This window comes from Ranitomeya imitator, chromosome 6 (assembly GCF_032444005.1).
Source record: "Ranitomeya imitator isolate aRanImi1 chromosome 6, aRanImi1.pri, whole genome shotgun sequence".
In the NCBI taxonomy this organism is placed as follows: Eukaryota; Metazoa; Chordata; class Amphibia; order Anura; family Dendrobatidae; genus Ranitomeya; species Ranitomeya imitator.
Genome location: NC_091287.1, coordinates 492,584,421 through 492,604,571, shown reverse-complemented (window position 1 = coordinate 492,604,571; position 20,151 = coordinate 492,584,421). Strand labels below are relative to the sequence as shown.

Genomic DNA, 20,151 nt, shown 5'->3' with positions numbered 1-20,151 from the left:
TTTTTTCTTTTTCTTATGATTATTTCTGTGCCTTAGCAGGAAAACACCCCCCAATTCCCTTCCACTCCTTCCCAGCCCTGAATTTGGGTTCTGGGTAGCCATCTGATTGGGTTAGTTACACAAGCTTCTTTGCAGAAAAAGACGTTATTGCTGCCGGTTGGCCGGCCGGCCGGCCGGCCTCTAAAAATCATTCCCGGGGCGCCCGCTGAAAATCTGCCCCCTTCACGGTCCGGGATGCTTATAATGCCATCATTTCCAGAAGGCAGGCTGCGAGGTCAATAAGCACTCCTAGCCACGGCAGGGATCTCGGTGTGAGGCATGCGAGGAGGCGGCAGGGTAGCGTCCTTAGCTGCAGTCTCAGAGGCCTTGTGGGGCTTGGGGCTTCCAGCCTCTAGGTTATGTAAGGTCGGTGTCTGGCAAGGCGCCGCTCTATACTAGCCAAGCTGAGCAAGGGGGCAAAATGTTATCAAAACAGTCTACAGCACCTGGTGTTCCCAGGAGGTCTCCCATCCAAGTACTGTCCAAGCCCAGCCCTGCTTTGCTTCCGAGAGCGGACGAGATCAGGCGTATCCAGGGTGGTGTGGCAAGTAGACGCTGCTTGGCCCATCGACTGGCCAGCCTTCCTCAGGCTCGCGTGGTGGCGAGAACTCTGACCATGTGGAGGCGGGCTCCGAAGGGCCCATGCAAAGGCTGGGCTGCCACTATAGGCGTTGCTTGTTTTGCAGTGAAACACCCGCCGCAGCAGGGCCTGAGCAACAGGTGTCTTTAAAAATGGCTCGACGCAGGGTCTCCTGCAGGCTAAACCATTCATCTGGGGGGGACGCGACAGAAAGAGCCAGCTGGAGCCGCAACTTGAGGCGGATCGAGACGTCCAGGAGCGAATGAAGGAAGAGGGTGAGCTGGTTGCGAGTGACTGCGAGCTGCTCTTCAGGGGGTCATGTTGCCTGCAAAGGTGTTCTGCTTGCTTTGACCTGTAAACTGGCCACCAGGTTGCCGGCGGTTGCTTCCAAGCCCGCAGGAGGCGCTGGTCCTGTTGAAAAGAAGCCTAGTATTAAAAGTAAATAAGCAACAATGCTGGAGGCCCACGGTGATGAGAAGGATGCTGGCATTTTGCAAGGATGGAACAGCGCAAGAGAGAAAGCAAATGAAAAGAAGAAAGAAGCATGTGTGCCCTTGTGAAAGGGAATGGAAAAAAGGCATAGAGGAGAGTGACCCCTGCTGGTAGAAGGAAGGAAAAACAAAAGCCTACAGCACCTGGTATTCCCAGGCGGTCTCCCATCCAAGTACTAACCAGGCCTGACCCTGCTTAGCTTCCGAGATCAGACGAGATCGGGTGTGTTCAGGGTGGTGTGGCCGTAGGCAGAGACAGGTCTCTCACTTGCTGCTTTTCTACTTTGCAGTCTGGCTGCTGGCTGCCCTGTCCAGTGCTCAGCAAGAGGCCCTTTTGTGCTTTCCTTTCTCTTCACTTTTTTGCTGTCTCCCTTAAAGGGTTTGTAGGCAGAACGCCCTGCTCAGAGCCGCTGAGCTCACTGATCGGCTGCCGACGTGACGTCAGCGTCGTAGCTAATGCCACAGACCTAGAGCAGCGCTGAGACCCTCCGGTGGACCCGGGTAGGGTGAGTACAGGGTGGTTTGTTGCTTTCTAAAAGCCTGCAAGCTGGGATGAACTTTTATTGAAAGGGAACAACCCCTTTGACTGTCTGCAGCGCGCCACAACTAGGAAGCGCACACTCACACGCAAGCGAGCACGCACATATGCTTGCATGTGGCCACACCTATTTGCCCCTGCAGCCTCAGCACCACCATGCGTCAGACTCTCTTGTTTTTTCTTCTTCTTATGATTATTTCTGTGCCTTAGCAGGAAAACACCCCCCAATTCCCTTCCGCTCCTTCCCAGCCCTGAATTTGGGTCCTGGGTAGCCATCTGATTGGGTTAGTTACACAAGCTTCTTTGCAGAAAAAGACGTTATTGCTGCCGGCTGGCCGGCCGGCCGGCCTCTAAAAATCATTCCCGGGGCGCCCGCTGAAAATCTGCCCCCTTCACGGTCCGGGATGCTTATAATGCCATCATTTCCAGAAGGCAGGCTGCGAGGTCAATAAGCACTCCTAGCCACGGCAGGGATCTCGGTGTGAGGCATGCGAGGAGGCGGCAGGGTAGCGTCCTTAGCTGCAGTGTCAGAGGCCTTGTGGGGCTTGGGGCTTCCAGCCTCTAGGTTATGTAAGGTCGGTGTCTGGCAAGGCGCCGCTCTATACTAGCCGAGCTGAGCAAGGGGGCAAAATGTTGTCAAAACAGTCAACAGCACCTGGTGTTCCCAGGAGGTCTCCCATGCAAGTACTGTCCAAGCCCAGCCCTGCTTTGCTTCCGAGATCGGACGAGATCGGGCGTATCCAGGGTGGTATGGCCAGTAGACGCTGCTTGGCCCATCGACTGGCCAGCCTTCCTCAGGCTCGCGTGGTGGCGAGAACTCTGACCATGTGGAGGCGGGCTCCGAAGGGCCCATGCAAAGGCTGGGCTGCCACTATAGGCGTTGCTTGTTTTGCAGTGAAACACCCGCCGCAGCAGGGCCTGAGCATCAGGTGTCTTTAAAAATGGCTCGACGCAGGGTCTCCTGCAGGCTAAACCATTCATCTGGGGGGGACGCGACAGAAAGAGCCAGCTGGAGCAGCAACTTAAGACGGATCGAGACGTCCAGGAGCGAATGAAGGAAGAGGGTGAGCTGGTTGCGAGTGACTGCGAGCTGCTCTTCAGGGGGTCGTGTTGCCTGCAAAGGTGTTCTGCTTGCTTTGACCTGTAAACTGGCCACCAGGTTGCCAGCGGTTGCTTCCAAGCCCGCAGGAGGCGCTGGTCCTGTTGTAAAAGAAGCCTAGTATTAAAAGTAAATAAGCAACAATGCTGGAGGCCCACGGTGATGAGAAGGATGCTGGTTTTTTACAAGGATGGAACAGCGCAAGAGTGAAAGCAAATGAAAAGAAGAAAGAAGCATGTGTGCCCTTGTGAAAGGGAATGGAAAAAAGGCATAGAGGAGAGTGACCCCTGCTGGTAGAAGGAAGGAAAAACAAAAGCCTACAGCACCTGGTATTCCCAGGCGGTCTCCCATCCAAGTACTAACCAGGCCTGACCCTGCTTAGCTTCCGAGATCAGACGAGATCGGGCGTGTTCAGGGTGGTGTGGCCGTAGGCAGAGACAGGTCTCTCACTTGCTGCTTTTCTACTTTGCAGTCTGGCTGCTGGCTGCCCTGTCCAGTGCTCAGCAAGAGGCCCTTTTGTGATTTCCTCTCTCTTCACTTTTTTGCTATCTCCCTTAAAGGGTTTGTAGGCAGAACGCCCTGCTCAGAGCCGCTGAGCTCACTGATCGGCTGCCGACGTGAAGTCAGCGTCGCAGCTAATGCCACAGACCTAGAGCAGCGCTGAGACCCTCCGGTGGACCCGGGTAGGGTGAGTACAGGGTGGTTTGTTGCTTTCTAATAGCCTGCAAGCTGGGATGAACTTTTATTGAAAGGGAACAACCCCTTTGACTGTCTGCAGTGCGCCACAACTAGGAAGCGCACACTCACACGCAAGCGAGCACGCACATATGCTTGCATGTGGCCACACCTATTTGCCCCTGCAGCCTCAGCACCACCATGCGTCAGACTCTCTTGTTTTTTCTTCTTCTTATGATTATTTCTGTGCCTTAGCAGGAAAACACCCCCCAATTCCCTTCCGCTCCTTCCCAGCCCTGAATTTGGGTCCTGGGTAGCCATCTGATTGGGTTAGTTACACAAGCTTCTTTGCAGAAAAAGACGTTATTGCTGCCGGCTGGCCGGCCGGCCTCTAAAAATCATTCCCGGGGCGCCCGCTGAAAATCTGCCCCCTTCACGGTCCGGGATGCTTATAATGCCATCATTTCCAGAAGGCAGGCTGCGAGGTCAATAAGCACTCCTAGCCACGGCAGGGATCTCGGTGTGAGGCATGCGAGGAGGCGGCAGGGTAGCGTCCTTAGCTGCAGTCTCAGAGGCCTTGTGGGGCTTGGGGCTTCCAGCCTCTAGGTTATGTAAGGTCGGTGTCTGGCAAGGCGCCGCTCTATACTAGCCGAGCTGAGCAAGGGGGCAAAATGTTATCAAAACAGTCTACAGCACCTGGTGTTCCCAGGAGGTCTCCCATCCAAGTACTGTCCAAGCCCAGCCCTGCTTTGCTTCCGAGAGCGGACGAGATCAGGCGTATCCAGGGTGGTGCGGCCAGTAGAAGCTGCTTGGCCCATCGACTGGCCAGCCTTCCTCAGGCTCGCGTGGTGGCGAGAACTCTGACCATGTGGAGGCGGGCTCCGAAGGGCCCATGCAATGGCTGGGCTGCCACTATAGGCGTTGCTTGTTTTGCAGTGAAACACCCGCCGCAGCAGGGCCTGAGCAACAGGTGTCTTTAAAAATGGCTCGACGCAGGGTCTCCTGCAGGCTAAACCATTCATCTGGGGGGGACGCGACAGAAAGAGCCAGCTGGAGCCGCAACTTGAGGCAGATTGAGACGTCCAGGAGCGAATGAAGGAAGAGGGTGAGCTGGTTGCGAGTGACTGCGAGCTGCTCTTCAGGGGGTCATGTTGCCTGCAAAGGTGTTCTGCTTGCTTTGACCTGTAAACTGGCCACCATGTTGCCGGCGGTTGCTTCCAAGCCCGCAGGAGGCGCTGGTCCTGTTGAAAAGAAGCCTAGTATTAAAAGTAAATAAGCAACAATGCTGGAGGCCCACGGTGATGAGAAGGATGCTGGCATTTTGCAAGGATGGAACAGCGCAAGAGAGAAAGCAAATGAAAAGAAGAAAGAAGCATGTGTGCCCTTGTGAAAGGGAATGGAAAAAAGGCATAGAGGAGAGTGACCCCTGCTGGTAGAAGGAAGGAAAAACAAAAGCCTACAGCACCTGGTATTCCCAGGCGGTCTCCCATCCAAGTACTAACCAGGCCTGACCCTGCTTAGCTTCCGAGATCAGACGAGATAGGGTGTGTTCTGGGTGGTGTGACCGTAGGCAGAGACAGGTCTCTCACTTGCTGCTTTTCTACTTTGCAGTCTGGCTGCTGGCTGCCCTGTCCAGTGCTCAGCAAGAGGCCCTTTTGTGCTTTCCTTTCTCTTCACTTTTTTGCTGTCTCCCTTAAAGGGTTTGTAGGCAGAACGCCCTGCTCAGAGCCGCTGAGCTCACTGATCGGCTGCCGACGTGACGTCAGCGTCGCAGCTAATGCCACAGACCTAGAGCAGCGCTGAGACCCTCCGGTGGACCCGGGTAGGGTGAGTACAGGGTGGTTTGTTGCTTTCTAATAGCCTGCAAGCTGGGATGAACTTTTATTGAAAGGGAACAACCCCTTTGACTGTCTGCAGCGCGCCACAACTAGGAAGCGCACACTCACACGCAAGCGAGCACGCACATATGCTTGCATGTGGCCACACCTATTTGCCCCTGCAGCCTCAGCACCACCATGCGTCAGACTCTCTTGTTTTTTCTTCTTCTTATGATTATTTCTGTGCCTTAGCAGGAAAACACCCCCCAATTCCCTTCCGCTCCTTCCCAGCCCTGAATTTGGGTCCTGGGTAGCCATCTGATTGGGTTAGTTACACAAGCTTCTTTGCAGAAAAAGACGTTATTGCTGCCGGCTGGCCGGCCTCTAAAAATCATTCCCGGGGCGCCCGCTGAAAATCTGCCCCCTTCACGGTCCGGGATGCTTATAATGCCATCATTTCCAGAAGGCAGGCTGCGGGGTCAATAAGCACTCCTAGCCACGGCAGGGATCTCGGTGTGAGGCATGCGAGGAGGCGGCAGGGTAGCGTCCTTAGCTGCAGTGTCAGAGGCCTTGTGGGGCTTGGGGCTTCCAGCCTCTAGGTTATGTAAGGTCGGTGTCTGGCAAGGCGCCGCTCTATACTAGCCGAGCTGAGCAAGGGGGCAAAATGTTGTCAAAACAGTCAACAGCACCTGATGTTCCCAGGAGGTCTCCCATGCAAGCACTGTCCAAGCCCAGCCCTGCTTTGCTTCCGAGATCGGGCGTATCCAGGGTGGTATGGCCAGTAGACGCTGCTTGGCCCATCGACTGGCCAGCCTTCCTCAGGCTCGCGTGGTGGCGAGAACTCTGACCATGTGGAGGCGGGCTCCGAAGGGCCCATGCAAAGGCTGGGCTGCCACTATAGGCGTTGCTTGTTTTGCAGTGAAACACCCGCCGCAGCAGGGCCTGAGCATCAGGTGTCTTTAAAAATGGCTCGACGCAGGGTCTCCTGCAGGCTAAACCATTCATCTGGGGGGGACGCGACAGAAAGAGCCAGCTGGAGCAGCAACTTAAGACGGATCGAGACGTCCAGGAGCGAATGAAGGAAGAGGGTGAGCTGGTTGCGAGTGACTGCGAGCTGCTCTTCAGGGGGTCGTGTTGCCTGCAAAGGTGTTCTGCTTGCTTTGACCTGTAAACTGGCCACCAGGTTGCCAGCGGTTGCTTCCAAGCCCGCAGGAGGCGCTGGTCCTGTTGTAAAAGAAGCCTAGTATTAAAAGTAAATAAGCAACAATGCTGGAGGCCCACGGTGATGAGAAGGATGCTGGTTTTTTACAAGGATGGAACAGCGCAAGAGTGAAAGCAAATGAAAAGAAGAAAGAAGCATGTGTGCCCTTGTGAAAGGGAATGGAAAAAAGGCATAGAGGAGAGTGACCCCTGCTGGTAGAAGGAAGGAAAAACAAAAGCCTACAGCACCTGGTATTCCCAGGCGGTCTCCCATCCAAGTACTAACCAGGCCTGACCCTGCTTAGCTTCCGAGATCAGGCGTGTTCAGGGTGGTGTCTCCCTTAAAGGGTTTGTAGGCAGAACGCCCTGCTCAGAGCCGCTGAGCTCACTGATCGGCTGCCGACGTGACGTCAGCGTCGCAGCTAATGCCACAGACCTAGAGCAGCGCTGAGACCCTCCGGTGGACCCGGGTAGGGTGAGTACAGGGTGGTTTGTTGCTTTCTAATAGCCTGCAAGCTGGGATGAACTTTTATTGAAAGGGAACAACCCCTTTGACTGTCTGCAGTGCGCCACAACTAGGAAGCGCACACTCACACGCAAGCGAGCACGCACATATGCTTGCATGTGGCCACACCTATTTGCCCCTGCAGCCTCAGCACCACCATGCGTCAGACTCTCTTGTTTTTTCTTCTTCTTATGATTATTTCTGTGCCTTAGCAGGAAAACACCCCCCAATTCCCTTCCACTCCTTCCCAGCCCTGAATTTGGGTTCTGGGTAGCCATCTGATTGGGTTAGTTACACAAGCTTCTTTGCAGAAAAAGACGTTATTGCTGCCGGTTGGCCGGCCGGCCGGCCGGCCTCTAAAAATCATTCCCGGGGCGCCCGCTGAAAATCTGCCCCCTTCACGGTCCGGGATGCTTATAATGCCATCATTTCCAGAAGGCAGGCTGCGAGGTCAATAAGCACTCCTAGCCACGGCAGGGATCTCGGTGTGAGGCATGCGAGGAGGCGGCAGGGTAGCGTCCTTAGCTGCAGTCTCAGAGGCCTTGTGGGGCTTGGGGCTTCCAGCCTCTAGGTTATGTAAGGTCGGTGTCTGGCAAGGCGCCGCTCTATACTAGCCAAGCTGAGCAAGGGGGCAAAATGTTATCAAAACAGTCTACAGCACCTGGTGTTCCCAGGAGGTCTCCCATCCAAGTACTGTCCAAGCCCAGCCCTGCTTTGCTTCCGAGAGCGGACGAGATCAGGCGTATCCAGGGTGGTGTGGCAAGTAGACGCTGCTTGGCCCATCGACTGGCCAGCCTTCCTCAGGCTCGCGTGGTGGCGAGAACTCTGACCATGTGGAGGCGGGCTCCGAAGGGCCCATGCAAAGGCTGGGCTGCCACTATAGGCGTTGCTTGTTTTGCAGTGAAACACCCGCCGCAGCAGGGCCTGAGCAACAGGTGTCTTTAAAAATGGCTCGACGCAGGGTCTCCTGCAGGCTAAACCATTCATCTGGGGGGGACGCGACAGAAAGAGCCAGCTGGAGCCGCAACTTGAGGCGGATCGAGACGTCCAGGAGCGAATGAAGGAAGAGGGTGAGCTGGTTGCGAGTGACTGCGAGCTGCTCTTCAGGGGGTCGTGTTGCCTGCAAAGGTGTTCTGCTTGCTTTGACCTGTAAACTGGCCACCAGGTTGCCGGCGGTTGCTTCCAAGCCCGCAGGAGGCGCTGGTCCTGTTGAAAAGAAGCCTAGTATTAAAAGTAAATAAGCAACAATGCTGGAGGCCCACGGTGATGAGAAGGATGCTGGCATTTTGCAAGGATGGAACAGCGCAAGAGAGAAAGCAAATGAAAAGAAGAAAGAAGCATGTGTGCCCTTGTGAAAGGGAATGGAAAAAAGGCATAGAGGAGAGTGACCCCTGCTGGTAGAAGGAAGGAAAAACAAAAGCCTACAGCACCTGGTATTCCCAGGCGGTCTCCCATCCAAGTACTAACCAGGCCTGACCCTGCTTAGCTTCCGAGATCAGACGAGATCGGGCGTGTTCAGGGTGGTGTGGCCGTAGGCAGAGACAGGTCTCTCACTTGCTGCTTTTCTACTTTGCAGTCTGGCTGCTGGCTGCCCTGTCCAGTGCTCAGCAAGAGGCCCTTTTGTGCTTTCCTTTCTCTTCACTTTTTTGCTGTCTCCCTTAAAGGGTTTGTAGGCAGAACGCCCTGCTCAGAGCCGCTGAGCTCACTGATCGGCTGCCGACGTGACGTCAGCGTCGCAGCTAATGCCACAGACCTAGAGCAGCGCTGAGACCCTCCGGTGGACCCGGGTAGGGTGAGTACAGGGTGGTTTGTTGCTTTCTAATAGCCTGCAAGCTGGGATGAACTTTTATTGAAAGGGAACAACCCCTTTGACTGTCTGCAGTGCGCCACAACTAGGAAGCGCACACTCACACGCAAGCGAGCACGCACATATGCTTGCATGTGGCCACACCTATTTGCCCCTGCAGCCTCAGCACCACCATGCGTCAGACTCTCTTGTTTTTTCTTCTTCTTATGATTATTTCTGTGCCTTAGCAGGAAAACACCCCCCAATTCCCTTCCGCTCCTTCCCAGCCCTGAATTTGGGTCCTGGGTAGCCATCTGATTGGGTTAGTTACACAAGCTTCTTTGCAGAAAAAGACGTTATTGCTGCCGGCTGGCCGGCCGGCCTCTAAAAATCATTCCCGGGGCGCCCGCTGAAAATCTGCCCCCTTCACGGTCCGGGATGCTTATAATGCCATCATTTCCAGAAGGCAGGCTGCGAGGTCAATAAGCACTCCTAGCCACGGCAGGGATCTCGGTGTGAGGCATGCGAGGAGGCGGCAGGGTAGCGTCCTTAGCTGCAGTCTCAGAGGCCTTGTGGGGCTTGGGGCTTCCAGCCTCTAGGTTATGTAAGGTCGGTGTCTGGCAAGGCGCCGCTCTATACTAGCCGAGCTGAGCAAGGGGGCAAAATGTTATCAAAACAGTCTACAGCACCTGGTGTTCCCAGGAGGTCTCCCATCCAAGTACTGTCCAAGCCCAGCCCTGCTTTGCTTCCGAGAGCGGACGAGATCAGGCGTATCCAGGGTGGTGCGGCCAGTAGAAGCTGCTTGGCCCATCGACTGGCCAGCCTTCCTCAGGCTCGCGTGGTGGCGAGAACTCTGACCATGTGGAGGCGGGCTCCGAAGGGCCCATGCAATGGCTGGGCTGCCACTATAGGCGTTGCTTGTTTTGCAGTGAAACACCCGCCGCAGCAGGGCCTGAGCAACAGGTGTCTTTAAAAATGGCTCGACGCAGGGTCTCCTGCAGGCTAAACCATTCATCTGGGGGGGACGCGACAGAAAGAGCCAGCTGGAGCCGCAACTTGAGGCAGATTGAGACGTCCAGGAGCGAATGAAGGAAGAGGGTGAGCTGGTTGCGAGTGACTGCGAGCTGCTCTTCAGGGGGTCATGTTGCCTGCAAAGGTGTTCTGCTTGCTTTGACCTGTAAACTGGCCACCATGTTGCCGGCGGTTGCTTCCAAGCCCGCAGGAGGCGCTGGTCCTGTTGAAAAGAAGCCTAGTATTAAAAGTAAATAAGCAACAATGCTGGAGGCCCACGGTGATGAGAAGGATGCTGGCATTTTGCAAGGATGGAACAGCGCAAGAGAGAAAGCAAATGAAAAGAAGAAAGAAGCATGTGTGCCCTTGTGAAAGGGAATGGAAAAAAGGCATAGAGGAGAGTGACCCCTGCTGGTAGAAGGAAGGAAAAACAAAAGCCTACAGCACCTGGTATTCCCAGGCGGTCTCCCATCCAAGTACTAACCAGGCCTGACCCTGCTTAGCTTCCGAGATCAGACGAGATAGGGTGTGTTCTGGGTGGTGTGACCGTAGGCAGAGACAGGTCTCTCACTTGCTGCTTTTCTACTTTGCAGTCTGGCTGCTGGCTGCCCTGTCCAGTGCTCAGCAAGAGGCCCTTTTGTGCTTTCCTTTCTCTTCACTTTTTTGCTGTCTCCCTTAAAGGGTTTGTAGGCAGAACGCCCTGCTCAGAGCCGCTGAGCTCACTGATCGGCTGCCGACGTGACGTCAGCGTCGCAGCTAATGCCACAGACCTAGAGCAGCGCTGAGACCCTCCGGTGGACCCGGGTAGGGTGAGTACAGGGTGGTTTGTTGCTTTCTAATAGCCTGCAAGCTGGGATGAACTTTTATTGAAAGGGAACAACCCCTTTGACTGTCTGCAGCGCGCCACAACTAGGAAGCGCACACTCACACGCAAGCGAGCACGCACATATGCTTGCATGTGGCCACACCTATTTGCCCCTGCAGCCTCAGCACCACCATGCGTCAGACTCTCTTGTTTTTTCTTCTTCTTATGATTATTTCTGTGCCTTAGCAGGAAAACACCCCCCAATTCCCTTCCGCTCCTTCCCAGCCCTGAATTTGGGTCCTGGGTAGCCATCTGATTGGGTTAGTTACACAAGCTTCTTTGCAGAAAAAGACGTTATTGCTGCCGGCTGGCCGGCCTCTAAAAATCATTCCCGGGGCGCCCGCTGAAAATCTGCCCCCTTCACGGTCCGGGATGCTTATAATGCCATCATTTCCAGAAGGCAGGCTGCGGGGTCAATAAGCACTCCTAGCCACGGCAGGGATCTCGGTGTGAGGCATGCGAGGAGGCGGCAGGGTAGCGTCCTTAGCTGCAGTGTCAGAGGCCTTGTGGGGCTTGGGGCTTCCAGCCTCTAGGTTATGTAAGGTCGGTGTCTGGCAAGGCGCCGCTCTATACTAGCCGAGCTGAGCAAGGGGGCAAAATGTTGTCAAAACAGTCAACAGCACCTGATGTTCCCAGGAGGTCTCCCATGCAAGCACTGTCCAAGCCCAGCCCTGCTTTGCTTCCGAGATCGGGCGTATCCAGGGTGGTATGGCCAGTAGACGCTGCTTGGCCCATCGACTGGCCAGCCTTCCTCAGGCTCGCGTGGTGGCGAGAACTCTGACCATGTGGAGGCGGGCTCCGAAGGGCCCATGCAAAGGCTGGGCTGCCACTATAGGCGTTGCTTGTTTTGCAGTGAAACACCCGCCGCAGCAGGGCCTGAGCATCAGGTGTCTTTAAAAATGGCTCGACGCAGGGTCTCCTGCAGGCTAAACCATTCATCTGGGGGGGACGCGACAGAAAGAGCCAGCTGGAGCAGCAACTTAAGACGGATCGAGACGTCCAGGAGCGAATGAAGGAAGAGGGTGAGCTGGTTGCGAGTGACTGCGAGCTGCTCTTCAGGGGGTCGTGTTGCCTGCAAAGGTGTTCTGCTTGCTTTGACCTGTAAACTGGCCACCAGGTTGCCAGCGGTTGCTTCCAAGCCCGCAGGAGGCGCTGGTCCTGTTGTAAAAGAAGCCTAGTATTAAAAGTAAATAAGCAACAATGCTGGAGGCCCACGGTGATGAGAAGGATGCTGGTTTTTTACAAGGATGGAACAGCGCAAGAGTGAAAGCAAATGAAAAGAAGAAAGAAGCATGTGTGCCCTTGTGAAAGGGAATGGAAAAAAGGCATAGAGGAGAGTGACCCCTGCTGGTAGAAGGAAGGAAAAACAAAAGCCTACAGCACCTGGTATTCCCAGGCGGTCTCCCATCCAAGTACTAACCAGGCCTGACCCTGCTTAGCTTCCGAGATCAGGCGTGTTCAGGGTGGTGTGGCCGTAGGCAGAGACAGGTCTCTCACTTGCTGCTTTTCTACTTTGCAGTCTGGCTGCTGGCTGCCCTGTCCAGTGCTCAGCAAGAGGCCCTTTTGTGATTTCCTCTCTCTTCACTTTTTTGCTGTCTCCCTTAAAGGGTTTGTAGGCAGAACGCCCTGCTCAGAGCCGCTGAGCTCACTGATCGGCTGCCGACGTGACGTCAGCGTCGCAGCTAATGCCACAGACCTAGAGCAGCGCTGAGACCCTCCGGTGGACCCGGGTAGGGTGAGTACAGGGTGGTTTGTTGCTTTCTAATAGCCTGCAAGCTGGGATGAACTTTTATTGAAAAGGAACAACCCCTTTGACTGTCTGCAGTGCGCCACAACTAGGAAGCGCACACTCACACGCAAGCGAGCACGCACATATGCTTGCATGTGGCCACACCTATTTGCCCCTGCAGCCTCAGCACCACCATGCGTCAGACTCTCTTGTTTTTTCTTCTTCTTATGATTATTTCTGTGCCTTAGCAGGAAAACACCCCCCAATTCCCTTCCACTCCTTCCCAGCCCTGAATTTGGGTTCTGGGTAGCCATCTGATTGGGTTAGTTACACAAGCTTCTTTGCAGAAAAAGACGTTATTGCTGCCGGTTGGCCGGCCGGCCGGCCGGCCTCTAAAAATCATTCCCGGGGCGCCCGCTGAAAATCTGCCCCCTTCACGGTCCGGGATGCTTATAATGCCATCATTTCCAGAAGGCAGGCTGCGAGGTCAATAAGCACTCCTAGCCACGGCAGGGATCTCGGTGTGAGGCATGCGAGGAGGCGGCAGGGTAGCGTCCTTAGCTGCAGTCTCAGAGGCCTTGTGGGGCTTGGGGCTTCCAGCCTCTAGGTTATGTAAGGTCGGTGTCTGGCAAGGCGCCGCTCTATACTAGCCAAGCTGAGCAAGGGGGCAAAATGTTATCAAAACAGTCTACAGCACCTGGTGTTCCCAGGAGGTCTCCCATCCAAGTACTGTCCAAGCCCAGCCCTGCTTTGCTTCCGAGAGCGGACGAGATCAGGCGTATCCAGGGTGGTGTGGCAAGTAGACGCTGCTTGGCCCATCGACTGGCCAGCCTTCCTCAGGCTCGCGTGGTGGCGAGAACTCTGACCATGTGGAGGCGGGCTCCGAAGGGCCCATGCAAAGGCTGGGCTGCCACTATAGGCGTTGCTTGTTTTGCAGTGAAACACCCGCCGCAGCAGGGCCTGAGCAACAGGTGTCTTTAAAAATGGCTCGACGCAGGGTCTCCTGCAGGCTAAACCATTCATCTGGGGGGGACGCGACAGAAAGAGCCAGCTGGAGCCGCAACTTGAGGCGGATCGAGACGTCCAGGAGCGAATGAAGGAAGAGGGTGAGCTGGTTGCGAGTGACTGCGAGCTGCTCTTCAGGGGGTCATGTTGCCTGCAAAGGTGTTCTGCTTGCTTTGACCTGTAAACTGGCCACCAGGTTGCCGGCGGTTGCTTCCAAGCCCGCAGGAGGCGCTGGTCCTGTTGAAAAGAAGCCTAGTATTAAAAGTAAATAAGCAACAATGCTGGAGGCCCACGGTGATGAGAAGGATGCTGGCATTTTGCAAGGATGGAACAGCGCAAGAGAGAAAGCAAATGAAAAGAAGAAAGAAGCATGTGTGCCCTTGTGAAAGGGAATGGAAAAAAGGCATAGAGGAGAGTGACCCCTGCTGGTAGAAGGAAGGAAAAACAAAAGCCTGGTATTCCCAGGCGGTCTCCCATCCAAGTACTAACCAGGCCTGACCCTGCTTAGCTTCCGAGATCAGACGAGATCGGGTGTGTTCAGGGTGGTGTGGCCGTAGGCAGAGACAGGTCTCTCACTTGCTGCTTTTCTACTTTGCAGTCTGGCTGCTGGCTGCCCTGTCCAGTGCTCAGCAAGAGGCCCTTTTGTGCTTTCCTTTCTCTTCACTTTTTTGCTGTCTCCCTTAAAGGGTTTGTAGGCAGAACGCCCTGCTCAGAGCCGCTGAGCTCACTGATCGGCTGCCGACGTGACGTCAGCGTCGTAGCTAATGCCACAGACCTAGAGCAGCGCTGAGACCCTCCGGTGGACCCGGGTAGGGTGAGTACAGGGTGGTTTGTTGCTTTCTAATAGCCTGCAAGCTGGGATGAACTTTTATTGAAAGGGAACAACCCCTTTGACTGTCTGCAGCGCGCCACAACTAGGAAGCGCACACTCACACGCAAGCGAGCACGCACATATGCTTGCATGTGGCCACACCTATTTGCCCCTGCAGCCTCAGCACCACCATGCGTCAGACTCTCTTGTTTTTTCTTCTTCTTATGATTATTTCTGTGCCTTAGCAGGAAAACACCCCCCAATTCCCTTCCGCTCCTTCCCAGCCCTGAATTTGGGTCCTGGGTAGCCATCTGATTGGGTTAGTTACACAAGCTTCTTTGCAGAAAAAGACGTTATTGCTGCCGGCTGGCCGGCCTCTAAAAATCATTCCCGGGGCGCCCGCTGAAAATCTGCCCCCTTCACGGTCCGGGATGCTTATAATGCCATCATTTCCAGAAGGCAGGCTGCGGGGTCAATAAGCACTCCTAGCCACGGCAGGGATCTCGGTGTGAGGCATGCGAGGAGGCGGCAGGGTAGCGTCCTTAGCTGCAGTGTCAGAGGCCTTGTGGGGCTTGGGGCTTCCAGCCTCTAGGTTATGTAAGGTCGGTGTCTGGCAAGGCGCCGCTCTATACTAGCCGAGCTGAGCAAGGGGGCAAAATGTTGTCAAAACAGTCAACAGCACCTGATGTTCCCAGGAGGTCTCCCATGCAAGCACTGTCCAAGCCCAGCCCTGCTTTGCTTCCGAGATCGGGCGTATCCAGGGTGGTATGGCCAGTAGACGCTGCTTGGCCCATCGACTGGCCAGCCTTCCTCAGGCTCGCGTGGTGGCGAGAACTCTGACCATGTGGAGGCGGGCTCCGAAGGGCCCATGCAAAGGCTGGGCTGCCACTATAGGCGTTGCTTGTTTTGCAGTGAAACACCCGCCGCAGCAGGGCCTGAGCATCAGGTGTCTTTAAAAATGGCTCGACGCAGGGTCTCCTGCAGGCTAAACCATTCATCTGGGGGGGACGCGACAGAAAGAGCCAGCTGGAGCAGCAACTTAAGACGGATCGAGACGTCCAGGAGCGAATGAAGGAAGAGGGTGAGCTGGTTGCGAGTGACTGCGAGCTGCTCTTCAGGGGGTCGTGTTGCCTGCAAAGGTGTTCTGCTTGCTTTGACCTGTAAACTGGCCACCAGGTTGCCAGCGGTTGCTTCCAAGCCCGCAGGAGGCGCTGGTCCTGTTGTAAAAGAAGCCTAGTATTAAAAGTAAATAAGCAACAATGCTGGAGGCCCACGGTGATGAGAAGGATGCTGGTTTTTTACAAGGATGGAACAGCGCAAGAGTGAAAGCAAATGAAAAGAAGAAAGAAGCATGTGTGCCCTTGTGAAAGGGAATGGAAAAAAGGCATAGAGGAGAGTGACCCCTGCTGGTAGAAGGAAGGAAAAACAAAAGCCTACAGCACCTGGTATTCCCAGGCGGTCTCCCATCCAAGTACTAACCAGGCCTGACCCTGCTTAGCTTCCGAGATCAGGCGTTTCAGGGTGGTGTGGCCGTAGGCAGAGACAGGTCTCTCACTTGCTGCTTTTCTACTTTGCAGTCTGGCTGCTGGCTGCCCTGTCCAGTGCTCAGCAAGAGGCCCTTTTGTGATTTCCTCTCTCTTCACTTTTTTGCTGTCTCCCTTAAAGGGTTTGTAGGCAGAACGCCCTGCTCAGAGCCGCTGAGCTCACTGATCGGCTGCCGACGTGACGTCAGCGTCGCAGCTAATGCCACAGACCTAGAGCAGCGCTGAGACCCTCCGGTGGACCCGGGTAGGGTGAGTACAGGGTGGTTTGTTGCTTTCTAATAGCCTGCAAGCTGGGATGAACTTTTATTGAAAGGGAACAACCCCTTTGACTGTCTGCAGTGCGCCACAACTAGGAAGCGCACACTCACACGCAAGCGAGCACGCACATATGCTTGCATGTGGCCACACCTATTTGCCCCTGCAGCCTCAGCACCACCATGCGTCAGACTCTCTTGTTTTTTCTTCTTCTTATGATTATTTCTGTGCCTTAGCAGGAAAACACCCCCCAATTCCCTTCCACTCCTTCCCAGCCCTGAATTTGGGTTCTGGGTAGCCATCTGATTGGGTTAGTTACACAAGCTTCTTTGCAGAAAAAGACGTTATTGCTGCCGGTTGGCCGGCCGGCCGGCCGGCCTCTAAAAATCATTCCCGGGGCGCCCGCTGAAAATCTGCCCCCTTCACGGTCCGGGATGCTTATAATGCCATCATTTCCAGAAGGCAGGCTGCGAGGTCAATAAGCACTCCTAGCCACGGCAGGGATCTCGGTGTGAGGCATGCGAGGAGGCGGCAGGGTAGCGTCCTTAGCTGCAGTCTCAGAGGCCTTGTGGGGCTTGGGGCTTCCAGCCTCTAGGTTATGTAAGGTCGGTGTCTGGCAAGGCGCCGCTCTATACTAGCCAAGCTGAGCAAGGGGGCAAAATGTTATCAAAACAGTCTACAGCACCTGGTGTTCCCAGGAGGTCTCCCATCCAAGTACTGTCCAAGCCCAGCCCTGCTTTGCTCCCGAGAGCGGACGAGATCAGGCGTATCCAGGGTGGTGTGGCAAGTAGACGCTGCTTGGCCCATCGACTGGCCAGCCTTCCTCAGGCTCGCGTGGTGGCGAGAACTCTGACCATGTGGAGGCGGGCTCCGAAGGGCCCATGCAAAGGCTGGGCTGCCACTATAGGCGTTGCTTGTTTTGCAGTGAAACACCCGCCGCAGCAGGGCCTGAGCAACAGGTGTCTTTAAAAATGGCTCGACGCAGGGTCTCCTGCAGGCTAAACCATTCATCTGGGGGGGACGCGACAGAAAGAGCCAGCTGGAGCCGCAACTTGAGGCGGATCGAGACGTCCAGGAGCGAATGAAGGAAGAGGGTGAGCTGGTTGCGAGTGACTGCGAGCTGCTCTTCAGGGGGTCATGTTGCCTGCAAAGGTGTTCTGCTTGCTTTGACCTGTAAACTGGCCACCAGGTTGCCGGCGGTTGCTTCCAAGCCCGCAGGAGGCGCTGGTCCTGTTGAAAAGAAGCCTAGTATTAAAAGTAAATAAGCAACAATGCTGGAGGCCCACGGTGATGAGAAGGATGCTGGCATTTTGCAAGGATGGAACAGCGCAAGAGAGAAAGCAAATGAAAAGAAGAAAGAAGCATGTGTGCCCTTGTGAAAGGGAATGGAAAAAAGGCATAGAGGAGAGTGACCCCTGCTGGTAGAAGGAAGGAAAAACAAAAGCCTACAGCACCTGGTATTCCCAGGCGGTCTCCCATCCAAGTACTAACCAGGCCTGACCCTGCTTAGCTTCCGAGATCAGACGAGATCGGGTGTGTTCAGGGTGGTGTGGCCGTAGGCAGAGACAGGTCTCTCACTTGCTGCTTTTCTACTTTGCAGTCTGGCTGCTGGCTGCCCTGTCCAGTGCTCAGCAAGAGGCCCTTTTGTGCTTTCCTTTCTCTTCACTTTTTTGCTGTCTCCCTTAAAGGGTTTGTAGGCAGAACGCCCTGCTCAGAGCCGCTGAGCTCACTGATCGGCTGCCGACGTGACGTCAGCGTCGTAGCTAATGCCACAGACCTAGAGCAGCGCTGAGACCCTCCGGTGGACCCGGGTAGGGTGAGTACAGGGTGGTTTGTTGCTTTCTAAAAGCCTGCAAGCTGGGATGAACTTTTATTGAAAGGGAACAACCCCTTTGACTGTCTGCAGCGCGCCACAACTAGGAAGCGCACACTCACACGCAAGCGAGCACGCACATATGCTTGCATGTGGCCACACCTATTTGCCCCTGCAGCCTCAGCACCACCATGCGTCAGACTCTCTTGTTTTTTCTTCTTCTTATGATTATTTCTGTGCCTTAGCAGGAAAACACCCCCCAATTCCCTTCCGCTCCTTCCCAGCCCTGAATTTGGGTCCTGGGTAGCCATCTGATTGGGTTAGTTACACAAGCTTCTTTGCAGAAAAAGACGTTATTGCTGCCGGCTGGCCGGCCGGCCGGCCTCTAAAAATCATTCCCGGGGCACCCGCTGAAAATCTGCCCCCTTCACGGTCCGGGATGCTTATAATGCCATCATTTCCAGAAGGCAGGCTGCGAGGTCAATAAGCACTCCTAGCCACGGCAGGGATCTCGGTGTGAGGCATGCGAGGAGGCGGCAGGGTAGCGTCCTTAGCTGCAGTGTCAGAGGCCTTGTGGGGCTTGGGGCTTCCAGCCTCTAGGTTATGTAAGGTCGGTGTCTGGCAAGGCGCCGCTCTATACTAGCCGAGCTGAGCAAGGGGGCAAAATGTTGTCAAAACAGTCAACAGCACCTGGTGTTCCCAGGAGGTCTCCCATGCAAGTACTGTCCAAGCCCAGCCCTGCTTTGCTTCCGAGATCGGACGAGATCGGGCGTATCCAGGGTGGTATGGCCAGTAGACGCTGCTTGGCCCATCGACTGGCCAGCCTTCCTCAGGCTCGCGTGGTGGCGAGAACTCTGACCATGTGGAGGCGGGCTCCGAAGGGCCCATGCAAAGGCTGGGCTGCCACTATAGGCGTTGCTTGTTTTGCAGTGAAACACCCGCCGCAGCAGGGCCTGAGCATCAGGTGTCTTTAAAAATGGCTCGACGCAGGGTCTCCTGCAGGCTAAACCATTCATCTGGGGGGGACGCGACAGAAAGAGCCAGCTGGAGCAGCAACTTAAGACGGATCGAGACGTCCAGGAGCGAATGAAGGAAGAGGGTGAGCTGGTTGCGAGTGACTGCGAGCTGCTCTTCAGGGGGTCGTGTTGCCTGCAAAGGTGTTCTGCTTGCTTTGACCTGTAAACTGGCCACCAGGTTGCCGGCGGTTGCTTCCAAGCCCGCAGGAGGCGCTGGTCCTGTTGAAAAGAAGCCTAGTATTAAAAGTAAATAAGCAACAATGCTGGAGGCCCACAGTGATGAGAAGGATGCTGGCTTTTTTCAAGGATGGAACAGCGCAAGAGAGAAAGCAAATGAAAAGAAGAAAGAAGCATGTGTGCCCTTGTGAAAGGGAATGGAAAAAAGGCATAGAGGAGAGTGACCCCTGCTGGTAGAAGGAAGGAAAAACAAAAGCCTACAGCACCTGATATTCCCAGGCGGTCTCCCATCCAAGTACTAACCAGGCCTGACCCTGCTTAGCTTCCGAGATCAGACGAGATCGGGCGCGTTCAGGGCGGTGTGGCCGTAGGCAGAGACAGGTTTCTCACTTGCTGCTTTTCTACTTTGCAGTCTGGCTGCTGGCTGCCCTGTCCAGTGCTCAGCAAGAGGCCCTTTTGTGCTTTCCTTTCTCTTCACTTTTTTGCTGTCTCCCTTAAAGGGTTTGTAGGCAGAACGCCCTGCTCAGAGCCGCTGAGCTCACTGATCGGCTGCCGACGTGACGTCAGCGTCGCAGCTAATGCCACAGACCTAGAGCAGCGCTGAGACCCTCCGGTGGACCCGGGTAGGGTGAGTACAGGGTGGTTTGTTGCTTTCTAATAGCCTGCAAGCTGGGATGAACTTTTATTGAAAGGGAACAACCCCTTTGACTGTCTGCAGCGCGCCACAACTAGGAAGCGCACACTCACACGCAAGCGAGCACGCACATATGCTTGCATGTGGCCACACCTATTTGCCCCTGCAGCCTCAGCACCACCATGCGTCAGACTCTCTTGTTTTTTCTTCTTCTTATGATTATTTCTGTGCCTTAGCAGGAAAACACCCCCCAATTCCCTCCTGCTCCTTCCCAGCCCTGAATTTGGATCCTGGGTAGCCATCTGATTGGGTTAGTTACACAAGCTTCTTTGCAGAAAAAGACGTTATTGCTGCCGGCTGGCCGGCCGGCCGGCCTCTAAAAATCATTCCCGGGGCGCCCGCTGAAAATCTGCCCCCTTCACGGTCCGGGATGCTTATAATGCCATCATTTCCAGAAGGCAGGCTGCGGGGTCAATAAGCACTCCTAGCCACGGCTGGGATCTCGGTGTGAGGCATGCGAGGAGGCGGCAGGGTGCGTCCTTAGCTGCAGTGTCAGAGGCC

General features: G+C 55.1%; 9 non-coding genes and 12 pseudogenes across 9 annotated transcripts; all 21 read right to left on the bottom strand.

The window, feature by feature from the left end:
• Nucleotides 1–473: 473 nt before the first annotated feature.
• Nucleotides 474–593, bottom strand: LOC138644098 (5S ribosomal RNA; annotated as a pseudogene).
• Nucleotides 594–1,242: 649 nt separating this feature from the next.
• LOC138644015 (5S ribosomal RNA) lies at nt 1,243–1,361 on the bottom strand. The gene has a single exon (XR_011314519.1). It is a non-coding gene; the product is annotated as a 5S ribosomal RNA (ribosomal RNA).
• A 930-nt stretch (nt 1,362–2,291) lies between these two features.
• Nucleotides 2,292–2,411, bottom strand: LOC138644038 (5S ribosomal RNA). The gene has a single exon (XR_011314541.1). It is a non-coding gene; the product is annotated as a 5S ribosomal RNA (ribosomal RNA).
• Nucleotides 2,412–3,061: 650 nt separating this feature from the next.
• LOC138643684 (5S ribosomal RNA) lies at nt 3,062–3,180 on the bottom strand. Its single transcript, XR_011314246.1, has one exon. It is a non-coding gene; the product is annotated as a 5S ribosomal RNA (ribosomal RNA).
• Nucleotides 3,181–4,106: 926 nt separating this feature from the next.
• On the bottom strand, nt 4,107–4,226 carry LOC138644123 (5S ribosomal RNA; annotated as a pseudogene).
• Nucleotides 4,227–4,875: 649 nt separating this feature from the next.
• On the bottom strand, nt 4,876–4,994 carry LOC138643964 (5S ribosomal RNA). Its single transcript, XR_011314471.1, has one exon. It is a non-coding gene; the product is annotated as a 5S ribosomal RNA (ribosomal RNA).
• Nucleotides 4,995–5,916: 922 nt separating this feature from the next.
• LOC138644267 (5S ribosomal RNA) lies at nt 5,917–6,026 on the bottom strand (annotated as a pseudogene).
• A 1,567-nt stretch (nt 6,027–7,593) lies between these two features.
• LOC138644097 (5S ribosomal RNA) lies at nt 7,594–7,713 on the bottom strand (annotated as a pseudogene).
• A 649-nt stretch (nt 7,714–8,362) lies between these two features.
• Nucleotides 8,363–8,481, bottom strand: LOC138644250 (5S ribosomal RNA). Its single transcript, XR_011314594.1, has one exon. It is a non-coding gene; the product is annotated as a 5S ribosomal RNA (ribosomal RNA).
• Nucleotides 8,482–9,407: 926 nt separating this feature from the next.
• On the bottom strand, nt 9,408–9,527 carry LOC138644122 (5S ribosomal RNA; annotated as a pseudogene).
• Nucleotides 9,528–10,176: 649 nt separating this feature from the next.
• On the bottom strand, nt 10,177–10,295 carry LOC138643963 (5S ribosomal RNA). Its single transcript, XR_011314470.1, has one exon. It is a non-coding gene; the product is annotated as a 5S ribosomal RNA (ribosomal RNA).
• Nucleotides 10,296–11,217: 922 nt separating this feature from the next.
• On the bottom strand, nt 11,218–11,327 carry LOC138644266 (5S ribosomal RNA; annotated as a pseudogene).
• Nucleotides 11,328–11,977: 650 nt separating this feature from the next.
• On the bottom strand, nt 11,978–12,086 carry LOC138644107 (5S ribosomal RNA; annotated as a pseudogene).
• A 934-nt stretch (nt 12,087–13,020) lies between these two features.
• LOC138644096 (5S ribosomal RNA) lies at nt 13,021–13,140 on the bottom strand (annotated as a pseudogene).
• A 639-nt stretch (nt 13,141–13,779) lies between these two features.
• On the bottom strand, nt 13,780–13,899 carry LOC138644104 (5S ribosomal RNA; annotated as a pseudogene).
• Nucleotides 13,900–14,821: 922 nt separating this feature from the next.
• On the bottom strand, nt 14,822–14,931 carry LOC138644265 (5S ribosomal RNA; annotated as a pseudogene).
• A 650-nt stretch (nt 14,932–15,581) lies between these two features.
• On the bottom strand, nt 15,582–15,689 carry LOC138644166 (5S ribosomal RNA; annotated as a pseudogene).
• A 934-nt stretch (nt 15,690–16,623) lies between these two features.
• On the bottom strand, nt 16,624–16,743 carry LOC138644130 (5S ribosomal RNA; annotated as a pseudogene).
• A 649-nt stretch (nt 16,744–17,392) lies between these two features.
• LOC138643897 (5S ribosomal RNA) lies at nt 17,393–17,511 on the bottom strand. Its single transcript, XR_011314406.1, has one exon. It is a non-coding gene; the product is annotated as a 5S ribosomal RNA (ribosomal RNA).
• A 930-nt stretch (nt 17,512–18,441) lies between these two features.
• LOC138644037 (5S ribosomal RNA) lies at nt 18,442–18,561 on the bottom strand. Its single transcript, XR_011314540.1, has one exon. It is a non-coding gene; the product is annotated as a 5S ribosomal RNA (ribosomal RNA).
• A 649-nt stretch (nt 18,562–19,210) lies between these two features.
• LOC138643889 (5S ribosomal RNA) lies at nt 19,211–19,329 on the bottom strand. The gene has a single exon (XR_011314399.1). It is a non-coding gene; the product is annotated as a 5S ribosomal RNA (ribosomal RNA).
• Between the last annotated feature and the right edge of the window lie 822 nt (nt 19,330–20,151).